Raw genomic sequence first — 10,467 nt, 5'->3', positions numbered from 1 at the left:
TTATAAACAGTTTAGAGACTGTTGAAGGTTATTTGTGTACTGAATGCTGCATTTTTCTCAGGACAGGTTAGATGTTAAGCATCGTTTACTCTAATCGGTTGAAATTGAAAAGTGTGATATTTGTGATGCCAAGCATCATTGTTGCTATTGTTTGAGTGCTACTTTGTAAGCGATCGGATGTGGAAAAAACCCTTTACATTTTAATTGAAGGGTCATCAGAAAATAAAATGTATAAGAAACTTTGGGATGGGGTGTTCTGACCTGGGCTAATAAGCAACCCTTGTAACCACAAAGCAACACTTTAGCAACCATCGAGAACTAATCTTAGCTTGTGCCGTAGTGTGAAGTTTTTCATGAACAAGTGCCGAATTAATATAGAGGAACAAGTTTGTTGTTACTTTTTTCTTTGCGTTTGGTCTTATGCAAGCATGTTGTTGGTGGAAATGTATCAGGCGATATATAGTACATCATCCTTTCTCAGATCTCTTCTTTGTAATGCACAAGCTTATTTTTCTCACCCCCTGCTTTCCTTTAGAACCGCCTCTTTTGAAGCTATTAATGGATAGTCTTCATTTCCCATGGAAACAATAGCCATGGTCTTTGTTTGGGCATTCCTCTCTGCCTGGCGGCAATATTAAGCAATTAGCTACATGTGAGCAATTAGTGAAGTGAGTTCTTGTCTGTCACACATTGTTTTGTGGCTGGTTGGCTCTCAAAAGTCCCATTATTTAGTCCATACCATCAACAAGAGGCTACAGAGTACAGATAGCGCTGTTTTAACCATCCATTTCTACCGCTTATCCGAACTACCTAGGGTCGCTGTTTTAACATGTTTTTTTATTTTATTTCACATTTAATCGTGCATCTGTATGTTTGTAAATTTAGAAATTTCTCTGAAACACGTTTCGATTATTTTACATGAGCATGCGGCACAACTCCTAGTCCAGGCCCTTGTAATCTCAAAGTTGGACTACTGCAATGCTCTCCTTGCTGGTCTATCTGCAAAGGCTATCAAACCACTTGAGCTGGTCCAGTACCCAGCAGCACGCCTCATCTTCCAACAACCCAAAAGGGCTCTTGTGACACCATTTTCATCTCCCTCCACTGAGTACCGCTTGAAGCCCGTATCAGATTCAAGTCACTAATGCTTGCCTACAGGACTATCATTGGATCTGCACCGGCATACCTTCACATCCTCCTAAACTCCTACACCCTATCAAGAACCCTGCGTTCAGCACATCAGCAGCGTCTTGTATTGCCTTCTCAAAAGGGCAGTAAATCGCTTTCCCGCTCATTCTCATTCACAACTCCTTCCTGGTGGAACATTCTTCCTAACTCAGTTCGGTCAACCACATCCCTCACAACATTAAAAAAACTACTTAAAACCCATCTCTTCTGTGAATACTTAATAAAACTAACTCACTCTCTTTCTCTCAACAGGTATTGATATGGCTTTGATGAAAAAGTAGTAACTTTGTATAAGCATCTATTGTATTATTGCTCCCTGAACTCTCTGTAAATCGCTTTGGATAAAAGCGTCAGCTAAATGACTAAATGTAAATGTAAGGAATGGGCATTTGCCCATTCATCCCTCTCCCCTTACGGACTATGGACTCTCTAACTCTTATCAATACGCGGACTATCCTTCACACTAAATTTTCCATAATTCATTGTCTGGAATCATTGTTAATATCCTCCACCTGTGTCTTGTTACGTGCTGCTCCTCTGCCAATTTAAACCCAGTCACCTCAGTTATACTTTGTGAAGTATTGTCAGTGTGTAACTTGCCACACAAAGCAGTGTTCATGACGTTGTCTGAGTATCTTGTTCATGACCATTGCATGCTTTATTGAGTTTAAGATTATTGGATTTCCATTTTGTTTGGGCTGTTGTATGGACTGTTTACTCGTGTTTTGACCCTTGCCTGTGTTTGATTCTGCTTTTGGATTTTCCTAATGAATCTACTGCATTTGGATTCTGCCTCTGTTTTTTTGCAGAATACTTTGTCAAAAGATGAATCCAGCTGAAGTTTTGGGATCACAGACCCAAAGGCAGATGGATCCAGCAGGAGAGTTGCCACCGGGAGTTCGTCTTCGCCTGCTCCGTCAGGGAAAACGCTCCATAGAGCATCACACCCACGATTTCCTGGACCTTCCACACCAAACAGACGTTCCAGTGCTAGTCTCAATGCATCATTAAAATCCAAACTTAATTTTAATGGTCCTTGTGGAACATTAGCAGACACTGTAGAGCGGGCTTTATTGTCTGCCGAGTCAGAGCCTTTACATGTCATGCATAACCAACAAAAGTCTGTGTCTTCAGACAAGGTCAGCGGTGTAGTCTTTGTGATACGCAGATATACGCCGTATTAGGCCTACACGAAAAAAATCAAGAATTCCTGTGTACCCACTTAAAAAAGCGTGAGGATACGCTCAACATAGTTTTGAGTCAGAAAAGTGCAATGCACTGACTTTTTGATCACTGGTGAACCCAGGAGATATGTTACATCAATAATCACATTAAGACACTTGAATATTATTGAAAAAATACAAAAAGCCTTTATTTCTTTATGGCTTTAATATTTTAAAAACAGGTGACACAAGTACTGCACACCTAACGTTATTCTTACAGCTAATGAGGCTTCCTAAGGGTGTGAGCAGCCTGGTCACGTTGTAAGGTACTGGGCAAGCAGGAGAAAAAAGATTCAAATAATACGAAGAGAACAAATCTCACCCAATATAATATGCCTTTTTGATGTGTGGATCTTGGTTTTTATATCTCTGTTCATTTATGATTTTATTGATTGTTAATTTTTATTGGTATTTAGTTTATATTGTGTGAGATATGTTATCTTTGTATTATTTTAATTATGTTTCATGCGTAAAACATCTAAACCGAAATACGTTTCAAGCTTTTATGTTGGGCTAATTTCAGTTACATTCACAGTTTAATTTAAGGCTACGTAGTTTTATTTTTTTAATTTTTGTTAGAAGTATGAGGCCACCTTTTGAGTAGAAATGCAGATTGGAATTTTTTTCATCCATAGACCACAACTACTGAAGTTTTAACTTATTTTAATATATGAATTTAGTTAAATCATCAAACATTTGTATTACTTGCTTGACCCGAGCCACGACTTGACTTGAATTTCTTGAAATATAGCAGTGACTTGACTTACTTGATTCTCACAAAAATTGACCTGGATTTCCTTGAGACTTGAATGTTAAGACTTGAGACTAACTTCTGATTTGCACATGTGTGACTGACTCCCACCTCTGATAAACATGACTTTAATGGGATTGTTGCCATATTAAAATGTGTCTAACTAGCCATCTTCACAAACGTTAGTTTGTGTGGTGAATCAATAAATGAGGGAGAAAGGGAGAGAAAGCTTATTCTACATTCTAGGCTGTATAGTTGTTTTAGATGATAAGAGATCAGATCTCCTGGAAAGTCTTGTGAAAGTCAGGTTAGAGACACTGCCAGCGATCTATAAGTGGAACAGATGCTCGATAAAACTGCACAAATGTTCATAGTTAATTATCAATATCAATATGAATTACTGAAAGTCTTTGACATGGCCAGGGGTTCCCAAACTTTTCAGCCCGTTACCCCAAAAATAACAGTAACAGTGACTTATTGAGAAATTTCACTATCATTGGAGGTGGTCCGCTTGGCTCCCTGTCTATGGTCAATATTAATCAACATTTCATTTCGACAAATAAGAACATCCTAAGCTTATAGCCTGAAAAATAATCTTGGGGGACTGTTTAACGTGCTGTAAATGGACTTGTGCCACCTAACCTAATGCGGTTGTTAATGTGACGTAATCACCACAGTGGACATGATCGAGGGGGGCTGATGGCATATTGTTTGCCTGGTTTTATTTTTAACTTAACTAACATTTTTATATTTTGTAACACTTATTGATTACTTACGCTATTTCTAATAATCAAAAAAAGGATTTCTGAAAATCATCTTGCGACCCCGCCCTCGCGGGAAACCCTGTATTAGTCAGTAAAAACTATATTAAAATCGAAAGATTTTACTTTCAAATTAAATTCTTTACATTATGTTGGTTGCCCTGCTGAAAAAATATTAGAACCCTGCCCAAAACACAAGAAATGCAGATGGGGATCAAAAGAACACACATTAATTCCAATTTTTTTTTATTTTGTAAAGAAAAATTTGTGATTCATAATAGGAATAGTAAACCATTCGAATGTATGTCATATTGTTTTTTAGCAGGTTGGGTTTATGTAGAAATAGTATATCACAAATAAATGACTTTATAGCTGGGTTTTAACATTGATCCCAAATGTGCATTGAAAATTGTCAGCTGATAAAACCTGTGCTTTGGGGGTTCGATACATATGCCAAAGGGGCCTAAAGGGTCTGAAGGTTAAAAGTAACTCTTAACTGGATGAGATAGACAGTGATTAACAAAACCAGCAAGTTCCCCATCTGATATTGGCTATTGAAATCTCGCTTGCAATAAATCTTTCAGAATGTACTTGATTACAAATAGAGGCACACTACACCACCGGACAAGATGACCTGTCTGAAACTGCTCCCTTTCTCCTTTATAGTACACTATATCGTTTTTCCCTATTTTGTAGTGGTGTCTGAAACCTGAGTGAACTACTTCAATCCCCACATTCGTTCACTCTTTTTTACCCACAATGCTCTCTGATTTTGATTGTACATTCGATTTACACTCGCTCACTCACTATTTCCCATGATACAACACGTGACAACAGCTTGAATAGAATCAGCTGGAGGAGAGTAGCAGTAGATACCACGAATGTTTGATCTTGTTGACAGTTATCTTCGTGTTTTTGAGAATAAACTGATTAAATGAATGTTATACACAGTGGTGATTTATTTTAAATATGTTAAATTATTGTTTTAAACGTCATAGCAAATAAGTGGGCTAAATTGATAAAAAAATCTAATAATGTCCGGACCTCCGTTTGAAAGAAAATATAAAGACAGGACCTCTTGGAACTTTAATTGAATACCCCTGGACTATATTGTATGAGTGGGTGTAGTATGACAATATTTCAGGTATCCTGCGTCCGCAATGTTTTATGGTCATGTGACCTGTATGCTCTTTGACCTATGACGTTTTGACAACAACCTATACGTGAGCAATTATAAAAACTAAATTTAGCCAAGAGAAATTCATTTATTGGCACTTAAAAGCAGACATCCACCTGAAAATTTTCCACTACAATTATTTATTTACTTTTTAAATTTGCTAGTTGTGCAGCTCCCGTGGCATCATGGGAGAGAAAAGTGTCCATCCGATCCACACTCACCAATCTCGGCGGAAGTAGTAAAATATCCGGGTATTTCTCGCCTACTGTTTTTTGCATATAGGTCTGGACATATTATTTATGACTCATACTCATGTTCGCCTAGTATACAGTATGGAAGTTGGCCATTTTGGAGGCGCCACCGGACTATCCTTCACACTATATTTCCCATAAGTCATTACCTGGACTCATTGTTTAATTAACTCCAACTATGTCTTGTTTTGTACTGCACCTCTGCCTATTTAAACCCAGTCACCTCAGTTATACTTTGCCACGTATTCTCAGTGTGTAACTTGCCATACCAAGCATTGTTCATGCCGTTGTCTGATTATCTTGTTCATGACCATTGCTTGCTTTATTGAGTTTAAGATTATCAGATTACCCTTTTGTTTTGGCTGCCGTTTGGACTGTTCACTTGTGTTTTGACCTCTGCCTGTGTTTCTGACTCCGCTTTTGGATTTTCCTAAAAAATCTACTGCATTTGGATTCTACCTCAGCCTCTGGTTTGTTACAAACATACAGCTTAGCAGCTTTTAATATCTCATCTTTTGCTCTTATCTCATCTCCTGACCTATAAGGCTTATGTTTAGGTCTGGTACCCGCTGGTATAGCCCAAATCTTCTGTCTCTCACTGCTCCTGGATTTGGAAATGTTTGTGTTGAATGTCAGCATTCCAGAGATGGTGTGTGATCGGACCCCCCAGTTCTTGGCACCTGCTCTTAGACGTCAGAGTAAATGTATCTTCTTCATCATACATCAACTGTCTTTCGACTGTCATCGGTACATCAAAAACATGACATAAAAATGATTCGATTTTTAAATGTATGAATAAAGCATGTGCCAAACATACTTTTGGGAAACACAACCCTGGTTGGGATAGTCTAACAGAGCCATGTACTGAAATCGCCACAGAGCCATAGTCTTTACATTTTTCAGATAGGGCCATCCTAAAAATATAAGTAATTTATATGCCTATTCAATTAAGTCTTAATATTAAAAAAAACGTAATATTAATTACAACTACTTATAGTTATTATACTACTACTACTTATAGAAGTCCATGTATTTTAACTATTTGCACTTTCTTAGCAGTTTTGCACATTCTTGCAATGTATGTTGTATGTAAAAATTTTAATGTATGTAGTCCTTCTTAATTCTAACTTCTGTGTGTACTATATTTCTCTGTCACTGTAATGCACCAGTACATGCACCAAGGTAAACAGTACAAATTTAATTCATTGTACATGGTAACCAAGTACTTTGTAATAAAGTTTATTCTGATTCTGACTGAAACACCACCATAATTGAAATATTGTGTACATGAGAATTTTTTGAGGACTTGATGTGAACTTTTGACAGCTGATAAAACCAAGCCCTCTTGTGTTGACCAGAACATGTATAAGCGAACACTACAGTGTTCCTGCATGCTTGACATTTCAAGAGAGATGAATTGTGTGTTTATAGAGATCATACAGGCGAAGTGTCTGTGTAAGTGGAACACAGCCAAGAGGCTCAAGTGTGGATGTGAGATAAATTAGGAGTTTTTTGACTTCTGCCCTTTACAGAGCATTTCACTCCTTATACATCTTGAAGAAGTGAAAGTTTGACCAAACGTTACTCCGGTCTTAAACAAATAGTTTACTGATAAGTAGGTGTCAGTAGTCCCACCATGCCATATACGAATTAAAAAGCACAGATGAGATCTTTTTAAAGGGATGAAAGAGATGAAAATTCAGTCGTCATTTCCTGAAAATGGATGTTCAATGGCTTATTCTTTTACCAATATGCTTAAACGAATTGTTTACCCAAAACTGAAAAATTGTTCATTTACTTGCTGTTATGTAATTTCATTTCAAAACTGTATGGCTTTCTTTTTTCTGCAGAACACAAAAGAAGATATTTTGAAGAATGTCGGCAGCCAGAAATCATTGGTCTCCATTGATTCTATTGTATGGACACAAAACCAATGCAAGTCAATAGGGAAGAACGGTTTTCTCTAACCATCATTCATCAGAATATCTCCTTTTGTGTTTTTCAAAAGAAAGAAAGTCAAACAGTTTTGAAATGTCAAAGGCAGAGTAAACTATGTTAGAATTTTAGTTTTTGGGTGATATCCTTTTAATATTTCTATTGCCTCTCCTCTCAGTAATGAAATGAAATGGAGAAATGAATGAGACTGTGGGGTGCAAGACACGAGACAACCACGGAAGTGGATGAACAAAACGCCCCGAAGGGTAATTTATTTAAGTGTCAACAAAAACTAGATGCTTTTCGTGAAGCTCAGCTCCGGATAAAGTCCTCCACTCGTGGTCCTTCACGTGAATAGTTCCACTAGGCCGTCTTTGTCGAGTGAGGGAACGTCACTACTTCCGGAAATCCTTCTAGCTGGGGAATCCGCCGTTCGTCATACGTCCGAATCTTTAAAGAGAAGGGAGAGACAAGACACGTCAGCCGGGTAAGAAGCTTGGAGCTGTAACTCACTCTTTCTCCTGGCTGTGAGGCTTTTATCCCTGCTGGTGATTGATCTCAGGTGTTGACGATCGGCTGATTTCCTGCATAACCATGGCGACGCTGATTGGGTGCGAGCCACCTCGCCACACTCCCCCCCCCTAAGCGTCGACCTGGTGGGGAGAAGCCTCTTCTTTACTCCGTAGGAATCCGGTGTTGGAGCAGGGGGGGGTCGTGACCTTGACCGAGTTGTCCAACCTGACCACATCCTCGACAGACCATCCGCATTACCGTGGGAGGCCCCGGCCCGATGTTGTACATTAAAATGGAAGTCCTGGAGCGCCAGGAACCATCTGGTCACCCGGGCATTAGTTTCCTTGGCCTTGGACATCCACTGTAGTGGAGCATGATCGGTGACCAAAGAGAAACTACGCCCGAGGAGATAGTACCTGAGCTCCATGACTGCCCACTTAATGGCCAGGGCCTCTTTCTCCACGGCGGCATAGCGGGTTTCTGCTGGGGAGAGCTTTCGGCTGATGAAAATCACCGGGTGTTCCTCTCCATCTCTGGTCTGGGAGAGGACCGCCCCCAGGCCGGTGTCCGACGCGTCCGTCTGGAGGATGAAGGGGCAACCGAAGTCTGGGGCGTGTAGCACCGGAGCAGACGTTAGGTGCTCCTTCAATGTCTGAAAGGCCTTCTCCGTCTCTGAATTCCACTTTACCTTCTCTGGTTGCCCCTTCTTGGTCAGGTTGGTCAAGGGGCTGGCTAAAGAGGAGAAATTCGGGATAAAACATCTGTAGTATCCCGCTAGTCCCAAGAAGGCACGTACCTGGGTCTTGTTGGTGGGCCTCGGGGCCTTCCGGACGGCCTCGACCTTCTTTGCCTGGGGTTGTATTAGCCCCCGACCTACCCGGAAACCCAGGTACTGTGCCTCCGCTAGTCCCAGGTGACATTTCCTGGGATTTGCAGTCAGCCCCACTCGTCTCAACTCGAGCAGCACTCTCCGTAACCGGTCCAGATGGTCTTCCCAACTTTCGGAATGAATCACCACGTCATCAATGTATGCTGCAGCATACTCCTGATGAGGTCGAAGGACGACGTCCATCATCCTCTGGAACGTTGCTGGCGCTCCATGCAGCCCAAACGGAAGGACACGGTATTGCCAATGCCCCGATGGTGTGCTGAAGGCAGTCTTCTCTCTATCTTTCGGGGTCAGCGGCACTTGCCAGTATCCCTTCGTGAGGTCCAGAGTCGATATGAACCGGGCCTTACCCAGGCGGTCAAGAAGTTCATCTATCCTAGGCATAGGGTATCCATCGAACGTCGACACCTCATTCAGTTTCCGAAAGTCGTTGCAGAAACGGAGAGTGCCGTCGGGTTTTGGAACCATGACGATGGGGCTAGACCATGGGCTGCGGGACGGCTCGATGACTTGGAGCTCCTTCATCCTGTTAATCTCCTCCTCTATTGCCAACCGGCGAGCCTCCGGGACCCGATAGGGGCGCTGCCTGACCACAACTCCGGGGGGGGTACGAATCTCGTGTTGAGCTACCTTGGTTTGTCCTGGTTTTTCACAGAACACATCCTCGAACTGACGGACCAGGACTGTGAGATCCGACTTCTGTATGGGGGAAAGCTGTTCCCCCATCTGTACAACTGGCGCCTCCTTTTCCGCAAAGGCGGCCACCTGCGTTGCGGTTGCCACCCACTTCTTCAATAGATTGATGTGGTAAATTTGGTTTTCCTTTCGCCGTCCTGGTTTCCGGATGCGGTAATTTACCGGCCCCATTTTCTCCAGGACTGTGTACGGCCCTTTCCACACAGCTAAAAACTTGGACGTTGTAGACGGCATGAGCACTAACACTCGTTCCCCTGGTGTGAACACTCTGGGCTGTGCGGAACGGTCATATAGGCGGCTTTGGGCGCGTTGGGCTTCGGCCAAATGCTCCCTTACTAGGGGCATCACTCGGTCGATACGACTCCTCATCTGCTGTACATGCTCTATGACACTGCGATAGGGTGCTGGTTGTTGTTGTTCCCAGGCCTCCCGGGCAACATCTAACAGGCCTCGGGGTTGCCGCCCGAACAGCAACTCAAACGGGGTGAACCCTGTGGAGGCCTGAGGCACCTCGCGAATGCCAAAGAGCACATAAGGTAGCATCAGATCCCAATCGCGCCCATCCTCTGCCACCACCCGCCGGAGCATCCTCTTCAACGTCTGGTTAAAACGTTCTACTAGTCCATCTGTTTGGGGATGATATATGGACGTCCGGAGTTGTTTTACCTTCAGGAGGCGGCAGAGGTCCGCCATCATCCGTGACATGAACGGGGTTCCCTGGTCCGTCAGGATCTCTCGTGGAATTCCCACCCGGCTGAAAAACAAGACCAGCTCCTTGGAAATGGCCTTCGTAGTCGCCTTCCGCAAGGGTACCGCCTCTGGATACCGGGTGGCATAGTCCAAGATAACGAGGATGTGTTCATGCCCCCGGGCTGATTTCGGCAACGGGCCTACCAGATCCATCCCAATCCTGTCGAAGGGTACCTCGATTATGGGTAAAGGAATAAGCGGACTGGAGGGAGGTTTACTTGGTGTCGTTACTTGACAGGTGGGGCAGCTTTGGCAGAACCGCTTCACATCTCCGTCTAAGCCTGGCCAATGAAACCGGTCCCTGATGCGTTGCGCGGTGTTGACCGGTCCTAA

The sequence above is a fragment of the Triplophysa dalaica genome, chromosome 3, assembly GCF_015846415.1.
Source record: "Triplophysa dalaica isolate WHDGS20190420 chromosome 3, ASM1584641v1, whole genome shotgun sequence".
NCBI lineage: Eukaryota > Metazoa > Chordata > Actinopteri > Cypriniformes > Nemacheilidae > Triplophysa > Triplophysa dalaica.
This window is presented reverse-complemented; position numbering follows the sequence as displayed.